General features: G+C 40.9%; 1 long non-coding RNA gene across 2 annotated transcripts in view; it reads left to right on the forward strand.

Moving 5' to 3' along the window:
- Positions 1–1,166: 1,166 nt before the first annotated feature.
- The window catches only part of LOC141374251 (uncharacterized), a 38,962-nt gene continuing 25,572 nt past the window's right edge, over positions 1,167–14,556 (forward strand). For both annotated transcript variants that reach the window (XR_012380995.1, XR_012380994.1), the window contains exons 1-2: positions 1,167–1,364; positions 6,167–6,321. This is a non-coding gene — a long non-coding RNA (uncharacterized lncRNA). The remainder of the gene's footprint in view (positions 1,365–6,166; positions 6,322–14,556) is intronic.

The following is a 14,556-nucleotide window of genomic DNA, read 5'->3' on the forward strand; positions in this document are numbered from 1 at the left end:
TCTTCAGCCAAGGAATTAGAACCACAACATTCATAACAGTTTTCTCTCCCCTGTATTTCTTAGCCTCTATGGAGAATATTACAAGGTTAGAGGTCCCCCAAATCATCACTTATATGGCCTTTTCCAATTTTTCTTGAGATGCAGAAAATGAAGGAAAATTGATGGTCTACAGTACCAGCTATGTGGTAAAGGAATGTGGATATAGCATGAATTGTGCGAAGTTGTAAATAAACTTGAACCAGATTTAAGTCCCAGAGAGTTCCTTCTTCTGTCTACCCTTCTGATAACACTGACCTTCCTATAATATAAGGGTTACAGCTTTCACTTAGATGACAGATTCCTTGCAGAGGTTTAGGAATAAACATAATTTTTCTTCAAGCCTATCTTGGCTTTCTATTATCTGTCTTGAACCAATAAAATGATGATTGTGGCAAGGACAATCCAAGCCCTCCTTCCTTGTCACATTCAGGATTGAATCTCTGACATTTGTCTCTTTTCCCCCCCCATAGTTTCTGAGTCTCTGTGTTTCTATTTCACGTGTCTGTCTTCTTTGAAGTCACTGCCACACTGCATCATGACAGACTAAATGATAGGCTTCATTACTCTTTCCTGGCAGCTGCCTATGTTTATTTCTTTTGGGGTCCAGGGAAGAGATTCACTCTCACCCTATGATTTTGCCTTTCAGGTCTAAGTATGAGAGGAGGGCAGGTAAAGAGTAGGCAGAATATGCCATTCCATTATCAGGAGAGAAAGGAGTAAAAGCAGAAATAAAGCTGCCCACAATTCTGATGGCTCCTAAATCCATGGTAGTCTTGTTCTAGCACTGTGGAGTTCCCCATCAGGCCTCTCCATTTCAGATTCTATTCATGAAAGATCACTTATGAACTAGCTTTATATAGATTGTATAGGCAGACTGCAGTTTATAAAAATGGTCACAGCAATTTTTGACATTTTTACTGACTTTGGCACTTCCCCATAGAAAGATGGAAGCTCTTTTCACCTCTTCTTGAAGCTAGGTGGGTTTTTATGACATTTGAATGAATAGAATAAAGCAGAGCTTATACTGCATGACTTGAAGCTAGGTCATAAAAGGCTATACTGCTTCCTCTTGGATCTCTTCTTTGGGACAACTCCTCTTAGAATATAACCATCATTTTGAGAAGATACCCAAGCAACACAGAGACATCATGTGTAGGTTCTGGCTACAGTACTAGCTGAGGTCCAAATGAATAGCCAACATCAACATCACACATATAAGCAAATCTTCAGATGATTCCAGCCCCCAGCTTTTGAGTTACCCCAGCTGACATCAAAGAGAGCAAAGACTGACATCAAGCAGAGCAAACCCTTTCAGACTGCTGATTGTGAGTAAATAGTGTTGCTTTAACCACTAAGTTTAAGACAATAAATAACTGGCCCAAGTTTAGTTGATTTAAAAAAATAATAAAGCGTTATGTTCAATGTCATGAATTTGGAATTGATATTTAGGGGAAAATATTAAGCTTCTTCATTAATGATCAGTTTAGCATATTTTTCTCCTTTGTTTCCCCTTATCTCATTTCTTCTTCCTTCCTTTTTTCCTCCCTCCCTCCTTTCCTTTACCTTTCTTTTTTTTTTTCCCTCATCTATAAGGGTACACTATTTTTTTGCTAGAGATAAGGGGATACAAAAATAAAATCTCATTTTCTCCCAGGTGTGAATAGGACAGCTTGGTATGAGACCGAAGTGGCTTGAAAGAGTTAAAAAAATTATCTGAAGATATATTTCACAAAAGATATATTTTACAATTTTAATAATAGGCATAAAGATATAATTTGATTGGTGAATCATGACATTTTCTCCTTAGCTTATTTCTTCATAGCTTTTATTCCTATCCCTTCTTTCCTCTGACTTTTTTTCTTACTCAACTTTGATAACCTCCTATGTGCTTTACTGTGAAATCTCCAAAAGGACTATTTGACATATTTTTAAAAAATAACTTTTTCTGTTAGGACCAACCATTTATTCCTCCATCCATGAATCCATCCACTTAATGTATATGTATTGAATGTCTATTGTGTGCAAGGTACTAGGGACCCAGAGGTAAGAGTTAGACAACCTACTCTTACAAAACTCACAGTCTCATGAGAAAAACAGAGAAGTAAACATATAAATTGATTGACTAATTCAACAAACGCTTATTAAGTCCCTCCTGTTTTCCAAGCATTATGCCAGACTATGGTGTTAACAGCAGTAAGGGGTAGATAGAGCTCTGTGTCCTATGGACTAGGAGTTAGCACAGAAAACCAAGAAACAACAGTGTAGGACCCAATCACGAGTTCAGGGAATGTCTCTCAAAAGAAGTGAAGTATAATCTGAAAACTGGAGACTGATTGGGAGTCAGCCAGAGGAAGGCAAATTTGGGGAAGAATGTACAAGTTACAGAGAAGAGCAAGTGTGAAGATCTAGGAGTGAGGGAGAAAATGGCACATATTATTTGGGAAACCAAAAACAGTTCATTTTGTGATCAGGGGAGGTTGGTTGGAAATACACCTAGAGAGGCAGACAGGGCCTAAAGTAAAGGGAAGCCATCAAAAAGACTCAGCGCCATGGGGAATGATGTGATAATTGTATGTAGACCCCCTGGCTTCACCATGATGAATGCATGTTTGTGGAGCAAGCCTGGAATTAGGAGCCCTGTATGATGCCTGTAGGGATGATCTTCACCAGAGAGGACAGTGGCTTGAATGAGAGTGTTAGCAGTAAAATGGATAACAATGGAGAGTTTTGAAATTTGGAGTTATCCAGGACATGTTTATTGACAGATTAGATGTCAGGAATGAGGTCAAGAGAAAAATCAGAGTAAGTTCCAGGTTTCTAGATGGGATTGGTTTTAATGCCACTAAATAAGAGGGAGACCCTTCTTGTGAACTACTTTGGGTCTAGGAATAAGATAATGGGTACAGTTTGGGTCGTGTCATGTTGAACTTGATGTTCCTGTAAGATATCTAAGTAGAAATGTCAATATATACTCAATATAGCCAAGTAGGGATTCAATATATAGGTCTGCAACTTAGCAAGAAAAAGTGGCCTGGAGATAAGAATCCAGAAACTATCAACATCTAGATGATAACAAAAGTCTTAAGAATGGAAAAGATATCCCAAGATGAACGTATAGGATCAAAGAAAAAGGTGTGGTTTCTGAATGCCAAAACTGATTGACCTTTGGCAGGAGTGGAGGGCTGTTGAATATCAAAATGGAAACACTAGAGAAAAGAAACTAGAATAAAGCACTAAAGAACAAAATGCATTGAGAATGCATGTATAAATTTAGAAAATGTGTAAGTTTAGGAGCATCATTGGCCAGAGGTTTAGAAACGTGGGCTAAATTAATGTCACTGGTGATGGAGAAAGAAGAGATACACTAGGGAGATAACATGGACAGGGCTTAGAACTGGATGGGAGGTCTTTCATCCATTTTGAGTTTATCTTTGTGCATGGTGTTAGAGAATGGTCGAGTTTCATTCTTCTGCATGTGGCTGTCCAATTTTCCCAGCACCATTTATTAAAGAGACTGCCTTTCTTCCACTGCATATTTTTCCCTGCTTTGTCGAAGATTATTAGACCAGAGAGTTGAGGGTCCATATCTGGGCTCTCTATTCTGTTTCATTGGTCTATATGTCTGTTTTTGTGCCAGTACCATGCTGGCTTGGTGATCACTGCTTTGCAATATAGCTTGAAATTGGGCAACGTGATGTCCTCAGCTTTGTTTTTCTTTTTCAACATTTCCTTGGTGATTTGGGGTCTTTTCTGATTCTGTACAAATTTTAGGATTGTTTGTTCCAGCACTTTGAAAAATGTCATTGGAATTTTGATCAAGGTGGCATGGAAGGTATAGACTGCTCTGGGTAGCATAGCCATTTTAACAATGTTCATAGCAGCTACGTCTGCAATAGCCAAACTGTGGAAAGAGCCGAGATGTCCTTCAACAGATGAATGGATACAGAAGATGTGGTCCATATATACAATGGAATATTACTCAGCCATCAGAAAGGATAAATACCCAACTTTTACATCAACACGGATGGGACTGGAGGAGATTATGCTAAGTGAAATAAGTCAAGCAGAGAAAGTCAATTATCATACAGTTTCACTTATTTGTGGAACATAAGGAATAGCGTGGAGGACATTAGGAGAAGGAAGGGAAAAATGAAGGGGGAGGAAATCGGGGGGAGAGATGAACCATGAGAGACTATGGACTCTGAGAAACAAACTGAGGGTTTTAGAGGGGAGGGGGGTGAGGGGATGGGTTAGCCCAGTGATGGGTATTAAGGAGGGCACGTACTTCCTGGAGCACTGGGTGTTATACGAAAACAGTGAATCGTGGATCACTACATCAAAAACTAATGATATATCGTATGGTGACTAACATAACAAAATTAAAAAAAAGAGAGAGAGAACTTGTTGGGAGGTAAGGAATACAATGGGGGAAGGCGTACAAAAGGAATTCCCTGTTTGTTCCAGGCATCAAGGAAAATTATGGAGGCTTCCTTACCAGTCAAGTCTATCATGTTTGTTCACACTGAGTATTTTTAAAGAACACACACGCAGAGTGTTTATATGTCCCTGTGGATCCTTAAAAAAGAATCTGTTTTTAGCATGACCAGTTTTTACTGTGTGGCCTTTGCAACAATAAAAGAAATAACACAGTGAGATACTTGAAGATGCTCAGTAGAAAGGCATTGGCAAAGCTGCAGGTCTCTAAATGACATTTTTCCCGACAGTTTCTTAAGTTGGTTTTGGGTGTTTAGTATTGCATCCCAAAGAACACAATCTGCTCTGCTCTCTCCTAACAACCAAATGTAATTGTTTAAATTCAAAGGAATTGTTTGTGATTCCGCCACACAGCTCATCCCTCCCTTGCTAATTTTGAATTGATTAAGAACTTACTTGATCCTAAGAGCTAGAAGAGCATTCTGAGTTTCTTGCAAGTTTCTGCCTAGTTGTTACATATAAGGGGCATGGAATTCCTTCCCCTCTCCCTCCTTCCCACCCTCCCATCCTTCCTACCTTTCATCCTTCCTTCTCCTTTACTCCATCCCTACCCCCTCTCCACCTCTTGATTATCATAACTTAATGTTGTGATAATATCAGGGCCTTTAGGAAAGAAGACAGAGCAGAAGAAAACACAGGTTCTACCTACACAAGGAGATAATCGAGGGCCCCTGGCTTGCAGGGTCAGAGAGCATGACCCTGAGTTTGGCAAGTTCTCTTTGTGTTCCAGTGAGATGCTTATTTCATCATTTGCAACTCAAACACCCACAACACTGAGCACATTGCAAAAACTCATGCAGCTTTTAAGATAGCCTCACCTAGGCATTGTGTTCAGTCAATTAAGAAGGAAAATGGTTTAGCAACTTAGCACATAAAATGGTCTAACCTGTTTGTGCATAAAAGTCAACTTTATGTTTCCCAGACCTTAAGGAGGAGAAAATTTGCCTTACCAATCACTAAATATTCAGAAAGCTTTGCAAACCATTACTCACTCCCACTAATAACAAGTGGTCCAAGATCTATTGTTTTAGGATTATTTCACTTTTGGGTAGGAAATCTTAATCTGTCCTTGATCAGGGTCTATTTTTTTAAATTAGAAATTGCCTTAAAAACTAATGAGAAATGAATAAAAAAGTGGACTTTGCACAATTTCTTTTCATTATTAATAATCCACTTTATATATTTACTATGAATATCCTTGTAATAATCTTTTCATCGTTTTGATGACTAACATGTGTTGCTAATTAAAAGGCCTTGTTGGGGCGTCTGACTGACTCACTCGGTAGAGCATGTGACTCTTGATCACAGGGTTGTGAGTTCGAACCCCACTGTGGACATAGAGCTTACTTTAAAAAAAAAAGAAAAAAAAAAGCCCTTGTTAGGCTGGATTTTATCTCACTATCTAGTATCCCTATAATTTATCAGGTTTTCTTTTCTCCACTGACTATCAGGCCTTGGCCTCTTTGACTTATTCTTTCCAGCCTTAGTGGTTTTCTAAGCACAACGTGGGCAGGTTGTCATGAAATTCTGCTGTTTGCAAAGCTCATATTGCCCAAAAAAGGAACCAAGGGAACATTACCTTGAAAACTGGCAATGCATTTTGTTCAGTGGGTGCATTGGAACTCTATTCCAGAAAGTCTACAAAATTGAAAACTGGAAAATATGGCTGTTGGAGATAAGGAAGAAAAAAGAAAGAAAAAAAAAGAAAGAAAAACTTGAACCATTTAATTGAAACCCCAAGTGATGGAAGAGAATATTGAAACACATAGATGTGAAACAATCTAAAAGGTAAGTCAAGTAAACAATTGGCAAAATCAGTTATTTTTCCATCATGAGGCCAATATATTGGAACAAAATACTTTGGTAAGTTTGGATCTGATCCCCTGGGGTAATTTAAGGAGATGTCTGCTTTCCATTCCTACTGTATTGGAATAACTTGTGAAAAGAACACGAATGCCTGAAGTTCAAAGGTCACTTGTTCATTCATTCAGTCATTCATTCATGTATTCAACAAGTGTCTATCAAATGCCTACTCTGTGTCAGACTCCATGCTAGGCACCAGGGTTGCAGCAGTGGACAACAGTATCCTTCCCTGAATGGAGCTTCCTTTGTAGGAGGAGCCAACAGACAATAATTAAATAAGTAGATAAAGTATTTTAAGAGAGCAATAAATACATAAAATAATTTAAGAGAATGACAGGAGGATGAAGAATAAACCTTGACTCCTCATTCCCCCACAGCTCATATTCAATCCATTAGCAAAACCTGTTATGCTAATTGTATCCAGAATCTGACTCATTCTCAACCCTCAACATCTCCACCCTGGTCCAAGCAGCATCCTCTCTCATTTGTATTATCACAGTAGCCTCTAAGTGGTCTCTCTGCTTCAGTTCTTACCTTCCCTGCAGCTTACTTTCCATGCAGCCCGAGTAATACTTCTACTATGAGTGGGGTCATGCCACTAAGTTCAATAGCTTATGACCTCCGAGTAAAAGCTGAAGTCCTTGCAGTGGCCTGTCATCAGCTGCTGCGCCTTCCTCTGCCCCCACCACCTCTATGTCCTGATTGCCCAATGCTCTGGTTGCCTGTGGAGACCTAGAACACTGGCTTCCTTGTTATTCTTTAAGTACAGGAGGTTTGCTTCTGCCTTATACTCTGTGGTAGGCAGAATTCCAAGATGGTCCCCTAAGATTCCTAGGCGCTGATGTACACACACCACCTGCCAGTTAATTAGCCAAACACAAATCTAGGTACTGCTGTAAAAGGATTTTGCAGGTATAAGTCAAGTCCAAAACCAGCTGACTTTAAGATATGGAGATTATTTGCGGGGTGGGGGCGGGAGGGCTGGTCTGATTATATCAGCCTTTAAATTGGGGTCCAGAGGTCAGAGGCAAAGAAAGTCAGAGATTCAAGGCATGAGGGAAATTTGACATTTGAAGAGTTCTCTGTTGCTAGCTTGAAGGTGGAGGAGGCCACATGACAGTGAATGCAAACGGCCTGTTGCTGACCGCAGCCCCTGGCTGACAGCCAGCATGGAAACGGGATCTCAGCCAGGTCACCACAAAGAACTGCATTCTGCCACCAACCTGAGTGAGCTGGGAGACAACCCTGAGCCTCACATGATATAGCAGCCCAGCCAGTACCTTGATTTCAGCCATGCTAGACCCTGAGCAGAAAACCCAGTCATCCTGTGCCCAGACTTCTGATCTATAGGAGTTACATGCACGTTGTTTTTAAGTCACTAAGTTTGCTTTAATTTACTAGGCTGCAATACAAAACTAATTCAGGTTCTTTGCATTTGCTGTTTTTTCCTAGAAAGTTTTTCCTAGCTATCCCTCTGCTTGTTCCCTCACTTCCTACAGGTTTCTAACTAATTACCATCTTCCCAGTGAGGTCTTTCATAATTCCTAGACTCCTGGCATTGGGCAATTTGAGAATTTGAATAAAGTGACTCTAAAAGTGCAGGCAGGTTATAGAGAAACTATAGGGGGGAAATGTAGTACCTGGGATTAATGAGGAGGGACTCAAGGAGAAGAAACAATAATAAGAATTTGGGACATGGCTGTGTGGTGAGGATATTCCAGCAGGAGCTGTGATCTTCCATGCAGGCATGCAGCCAGCTCATGGCAGTACCAGAGGGAGAAAGCCAGGAAAGTAATGCTCCTCAGGAGCTCTCTTCCATCTCTGATTATTGTCCAACACGCTCACTAGAATAGAAGTATCATGAGGGCAAGTACATACTTGGCCAAGTTCATTCCCTGCTTTATCCCCTGGGCCAAGAACAGTATTGGAACACAGTGCTCAACATTTATCAAATGATGTTGTAAATAGCAAGATCTCATTTTCTTTTATGGTGAGTAATATTCCTATATATATATATATATACACACACCCCAAGAGAGGGTATAATACCAAGTGAAGTAAGTCAGACAAAGACAAATACCATATGATTTCACTCGTATGTGGAATTTAAGAAACAAAACAAATGAACAAACAAAGGGACAAACAAAAGACTCAAATACAGAGAACATGCTGGTGGTTGCCAGAGGGGAAGTGGGCAGGGGGATGGGTGAAATAGATAAAGGGGTTTGAAAGTACACTTAACGTGATGAGTACTGAGTGATGTATAGAATTGTTGGATCATTATATTGTACACCTGGAACTAATATAACACTGTATGTTAATTATACCTTAACAAAGAATAAAACTTAAAAAATCATCTAATGAATGAGTAAATGAATGGATGGAGGTGGAGCAGTGTTACTGTAGACTGGGTGGCTGAGACTTCTCCAACATTTGAAATGAGACTTCACTGATGAGATAGAGCTGACCAAGAAAAGAAAAAGAAAATGAAATTCCAGATATAAGGAAGAGCAAACACCCAGACCCTAAGGAGGAAATGAGTTTTCTGTGTTTGAGGAAGTGCGGCAGAGGCCAATGACTCTGGAGTTTGAGGGTTCAAGGTGACCCCTGGTGTCAGGAAGGTAAAGGCTGGAACATGGTGGGTCTGGCAGAACATGGTAAGGGATTTGCCTTTTATTATAAGAACAAGGGACAGATATTGCACGGTATAAAACTGAGAAGAGACATTATGGGTTTCATACTTAGCTTAGCGCATAGTTATTTTCATTAAATCGGAGGCAGAATTCTTGGCTATTATTAGATATTGCAGGTGGAATATGGTGCATTAGGAGGGGAAAAAAGACTGTTTTTTATTTCTTTTCCCACCTGCTCACTCCCACCCACAGAAAGAGAGCTGGCACTGGTGTTTCTACAAGCTCAATGAAAGGAGAGAGTACTTCTCTTGGAAGGGGATTCTATGGTGGAAAGGAGAGAGAAGTCAAGCAGGAATCCTGGAGTACACTGCAGGCTAAAATGGGCTATTTTGGTCTAGGGGTGGTGAGCACCAGTGCCCACCACAGAGCACTATTTCAGTGATGATGTGGGGCCTTAAGGATGCTGGGGGCCTAAATCGTAAGAGATGTGGCTTTGACCTTTGATGGGGTGCAAGGATGGGCAAAATGGCTGAAGGGGAGTGGGAGAGGTACAGGTTTCTAGTTATGGAATGAGTAAGTCATAGGAATAAAAGGTACACCATAGGGAATATAGTCAATGTATTGTAAGAGCATTGTATGCTGCCAGATTGTAGCTACACTTGTGGTGAGCATGATGTACAGAGTTGTTGGGATGCCTGGGTGACTCAGTTGGTTAAGCATCTGCTTTCAGCTCAGGTCATGATCCCAGAGTCCTAGGATTGAGTCCTGCATCAGGCTCCCTGCTCAGTGAGGAGCTTGCTTCTCCCTCTACCTGCAGCTACCCCTGCTTGTACTCTCTCTCTCTCTCTAAGTCTTTCAAGAAAACGTACAAAGCTGTTGAATCTGTTGAATCGTTATGTTGTACACTTGAAACTAATGTAACATTGTGTGTCAACTGAACTTCAAAAAAAGAGAGAGAGAGGTATGCCTTTGACCATTTTATTTAAATAGCTGTGGGTCCTATAGTGGGCACAAAGGACCCAGCCTGTCTCCAATGGATCCCACTGGACAATTCACATATTGGTGGTTACCAAGATTGAATAAAGATAACAAGCCCTTCACCAATTGTTCAAACATTGCACAATGCCCCTGGATTCTTATACAACCTAAGAAGAGTGACACCTTAAAAAAAGAGTTAAATTGCTTTCTTATCACTCTGGCTAGTGGGATCCCCAAGTCAGATTTAATTTAATATAGAAAAATAAGGCGGGGGGAGTAAAAATAAAAGTCAAAATATTTCAACAATGATGACAATGTATATGATAATTAAGAGTAAATCTACATTACCCATTTTTCTGTTTGCCACCCTAAGCTGAAATCATTCTTGTTGGCTTGATAACATTTGTAAATTTCAGAAGGGAAGATTTCTGGAGAAAAGGGATTCAAATAGAGCTAATGGATGGATATGGAGGTTTTGTTCCCACCTCCTCTTTTTATTGCAGGATCATTGAGATGGAAGGGATCTCAAAGGCATTTTAATCTCTCTACTTGTCTCTGAGAATGGCTGAGAGCATTATTTCTTCCTGGTACTTTCCTCTGGGATTATTCTGCTTACCAAAATCTGCTATTTTCTTTATAGGTTTATACAATAGAAGTATTTAGATGAGCTGAAGTGCAGCTCCTTTTAAATACATGTAATTTAAGTTGGCTTTTTGACTGGCTGTCTCTGAAATGCAGAGATGCATAACAATATCAACAATGTTTCAATGGGCAGAAATACTGAATGTGCCTTTGTTACCCGGGACATCTTTGAAAAACCAGAATGCATTTACAGTGCTTGGTGGTCTCCCCAGAGACAAGCATCAAACAATACTCTTGATGGTGAGCTGGTTTGGTGACACAGAGGTGTTCTTAGGTTTGAGGGTTCTCCATAGTTTTATAAATAAAAAATGGGATTTTTCTTCTAGTGAAGAAACAATTTTCTCCCAACGATTTCTGATCAGGTTCATGAAGTTTGGGGACTAGATGCCTTGAGATTCAACTTTTCATCTCCTAGATTATGGAGGACAAGGATCAGTGCTTCTGCAAACTTAAGGGACTACACTGAGGAAGTAAAATATAGTGAAAAATAACACAGGATGTGGGATTGGGTTGCCTGCATTTGGAACACAGCTCTACCATGTTCAAGCTGTGTAAACTTGCCTGCTCCTGTAAGTCAACCTGAGACGGGGACTTAGGTGTGAATAGTCAATTTGGAAGATGCTATCAGGAAGCATGGAGGAGGGAGCAGGGAAAATGAGACATGATAGAAATACCAATGGAGGTGTGTTAATGGCTGGGTAGCGCTGTGGGCAATGGGGACCTAATCCAGCCAGGGCCTCTTTGAGGTTCCCTGTAGAATATGTTTTGGAACTGCCCTATGGGGAGACAGGGAAGCTGGACCCATTTCTTATGACTGAGAGTTCCTGCTCACAGTGCTCTGTCTGAATGGTCCCAGGAGCTGCAAAAACTCCCCCAAAACCCCCAGGCAGGCAGGGAGTCAGAGGTAGAGGCTGGCACTTGATGGACAGGGGAGCTTGTGAGTGTGAACAAGTGAACTAAGAGGTGGGCTGGAGGATATGGGATATGTAACAACAGTGTCCATTACAGGACTTTTCAAACATGAGAAAAGGATTTATTGAGATTGGGTCAATCTGTGAGGAAAATTATATACAGCATGTTCACCCACTTCTAGACAATACCTATGGATAATACAATACAGACTGTGTTTCCTTTCTGAGGAATCTGGACCGGGTCCTATTACTTTTCCAGTTTGTGTAGCAAGGGAAAAAAACTCATCTAGTTAAAAATGATACTGCTGTTTTCTCATGCAATGGGCCCCGGGATGTCTGATGTATGTGTCAGGGTGCTCACGAATGATCCTAGAAGGTTCTGAGTCTATCTTTTTAGCAGGGAACTGGCATTGTAAAGCAGTAGCTTGGTGACTCCCTGCTTTATTTCTGCATGGATTGAAGTTGTTCCTCTCTGTAACTGTCCATGTGTTGTGTTGATGGGAGGCTACTTTTAAGCCCCTGAAGTAGGGAGAGGTCTTTAAGATCTGAGAAGAACTGAAAATGGTCCTTTCTATACAGCTTTGGACACTTGTGTGTAACACTGTTAACCATCCTCCCTGCAGCCTTGGTTAAGAAGCAGCATGGGCTGTTACTAAGAATTTCATCCCCAGTATAGCATGGGCTGTATCTGTAAGCATATAAAGTATTACTAACCCTATTTTATAAATGAGGCAACTGAGGGCAGAACATTGAATCTTGCATCGGAATCACCTACTGGACTCAGATGGCTAGGTCTTACCCCCAGAGTTACTGATTCAAGGGATCTAGGATGGCATCTGAGAATTTGCATTTTGTTTTCAAAGATTTATTTACTTGAGAGAGAGAGAGAGAGAGCATGGCAGGGAGGGGCAGAGGGAGAGGGAGAGAGAATCTTAAGCAGACTCTGCACTGAGTGGGGAGCCTGACTTGGGGCTCAATCTCACGACCCTGAGATCACAACCTGAGCCAAAACCAAGAGTCAGACACTCAACTGACTGTGCCACCCAAGTATCCCAAGAGAATTTGCATTTCTAACAAGTTCCAGGTAATGTTGATGCTCCTGCTCAGGGGACCACCCTTAGAGAACTGCAGAATTATTCTATATATACTGTATCTCATTTAATGTGTATCTTTGTAGACAGATGATCTAAGCACTAGAGACCATGTCTGTCTTGTTCACTGATCTTTTGGTAGCTCAGGATCTGGCACATGGTAGTAAAATATTTGTGTAATGAAGTGTCTGAATCAAATATCTAGGTTAAAGCCCCACTACAGCCTCCTGTAAACAGAGGATATGTCCCTGAATGGAATGTCCATTTCTAAGACACATTTCTTGAGCTCTGGTTTCCCATACTCTCTTTTCCTTATCATTGATACCTGCTCTTTAAGCCCTTCTGGGTTGACAGTCATTCCAGGTAGGTGTTGACTTCCTGGTCCCTTACATGACTCATTTCCTGGATGAGTTGAGCTCAGGGATCCATATTCTTTCTCTTGACTGATGTACCTCGCCTTAAGCTCTGCTGTCTCTAGTCCACAAAGTGTCATCTCTCATCTCCACTAAAGCTGCGGCTCCTGAGGACCATAAAACATTGGTTTTGAACATGGCAGCCTGTCTCATCTCCAAAAACTCCTCTGAAAGGACCAGGAAAAGAGCCAATGATTTTCTACTGCCTTTGATGAGGTGCCATTATCAATTTGAAAATAACCTTTGGCTTTTATTTTTGTCTTCCTAATTGCCAGTGCCCTTAAGTTGCTTTCTGACAGAAGGCTGTGTTGAAGGAATATCCAAATGTATATTATCAAGATTCTCCTCCTTAGAATATTTTATGGGAAAGATATGATTTTTCTGAAGTGTGACCTTTGGAAGATGTTCACAGAAGCAATCATAGAAATTTACAAATGCAGATCCTTGGGGCCCAACCCAGGAGTCAGTGTTCCTGAACTAGAATCAGGCTTTCTGTGGAGAGTCTGTTTGTTACAGCACCTCTGGTAATCGCAGTGTTGTAACACAAGAGGAAGAACAACTGCCCGGAACAGGGGTTGTCAAACTTTTTCTCTAAAGGGCCAGATAGTAAATACATTCAGCTTTGCTGGCTGGATGCATTGTCACAACTACTCAACTGTGTCACGACAGCATAAAATCGAGCTTAGACAGTGTATAAATGAATGATTGTAGCTGTGGTCCAATAAAAGTCTATTTAAGGGCACTGATATCTGAATTGCATATACTTTTCCTGTTTCATGAATAGTACTTTTCTTTGGATTTTTTTAAATCACTTAGCTCATGGGCCCTAAATACCCAGGTGGAAGAGTGGATTTGGCCCACAGGCTGGAGTTTGCTGATCTCTGCCCTAGAGCAGGAGATGGTTGTAAGGAGACAGAGTGGTATGCAGAGTTGAAAGTACTCTGCTGATACTGAAGTCCAAGATGTTAGTAGACTTTAAATGCCCTCTTCTCTCTTGTTGGAATTCTGGAAAGCTTAGGAGACAAGGAAATGTCAGAGAAGCAGGGGAAATGACATAAGCAGTCTGAAAGTCTGTCTTAGTTGAGGCTGCTATAACAAAAATACCATTGACTACTTTAAACAACAAACATTTATATCCTGAAGTTTTGGAGTCTGGGAAGTCCAAGACCAAACTGTCCACAGATTTGGTGTCTGGTGAGAGCTCAATTTATGGTTCAGAGATAGCTATCTTTTTGTGTGTCCTCACATGACAGTGGGAACTCTGAGCTCTTCATTCTTTAAAAGGCACCAATTTCATCATGTGGCTCCACCCCCACAACCTCATCCAAACTTAATCACCTCCTAAAGACCCCACTTGCAAATACCATCACCCTGGGGACTGGGCATCAACATATGAATCTTGGAGGGAAATAAACTCCCTGACCTTAGAGCTCTGATGATTTTGACCTGACCCCTAAGTCCAGGGGCTGACCCGTGCCTGAGGTCTATTCCC

The sequence above is a fragment of the Callorhinus ursinus genome, unplaced genomic scaffold (genome assembly GCF_003265705.2).
Source record: "Callorhinus ursinus isolate GAN/ISIS: 27379988/994484 unplaced genomic scaffold, GSC_fseal_2.0 scaffold15, whole genome shotgun sequence".
Taxonomy (NCBI): Eukaryota; Metazoa; Chordata; class Mammalia; order Carnivora; family Otariidae; genus Callorhinus; species Callorhinus ursinus.